Here is a 949-nt window from a genome sequence, read left to right as displayed (position 1 = left end):
AATAACTTTAGTTAGTTATATTTTACTAAAAGGATTATAAGAGTAAATAGTAACCTTATCTTTTATCTTTATAGTTATTAGCCTCTTAATCTATAGTTTCCTAATATTACTTAGGTTAATAATACCTTAATCCTTACTTATCTATCTTATCTTAATATAATATACTTTATTATTATAGCTTATTATAGGCTATTTACCTAATATCTTAATATTATAAGTTAATATAAGTCTTATTAAGATTATAATTATAAGTATTTAAAGTAATATATTTAAGTTCTTAAGGTAAAGATAGCCTATTATAAGATATTATCTTTATATTAGTTATTTTATATTTTATTATAAGAGCTAGGCTTTTATAATTTATTTACCTTATAATCTCTAATATACCTCTAGTTTCCTTATAAAAAATACCTTAGTCTTTTTCTAGTCCTTACTTATTAACCTACCTTATTTCCTAATTCTTAACTAATCTATAAATTAATAACCTAGTACTTTAGTATTAATAGATAATTTAGATATAACTTACTTATAGTACTTTTAACTAGTATATAAGAATTATATTAGCCTAAGATAAGAAAAGTACTCTTAATATTAAAATAGCCTTTTATTCTCTTATATTTTACTATAAAGTAATTTAATCCTTTATAATTACTAATATCTTAATTATAAGTATTCTAGTTCCTTTATAGATACTACTTTAATCTTTACCTAGTCTTATATTTCCTAAGTTATAACTTATTTCTTAGACTAAGGTCTTTTATAAGTTATTAGCTTATTTTTCTTTTAATTTATATCTTAGTTTAATAATAAAACTTTCTTAAGATTATCTAATTAAATTAATTAAATAAGCTTAAAATAAACTATCTTTAAATTCTTTTTCTTATTAAGCTTTTTAGCTTCCTTAATAGGTTTTAGGTTCTTATTATAATAACTTACTAGTACTTTTACC

Source organism: Beauveria bassiana (assembly GCF_000280675.1).
Source record: "Beauveria bassiana ARSEF 2860 unplaced genomic scaffold BBA_S00013, whole genome shotgun sequence".
Lineage (NCBI taxonomy): Eukaryota > Fungi > Ascomycota > Sordariomycetes > Hypocreales > Cordycipitaceae > Beauveria > Beauveria bassiana.
The sequence above is the reverse complement of the archived record's forward strand: the minus strand, read 5'-3'. Positions refer to the sequence as shown.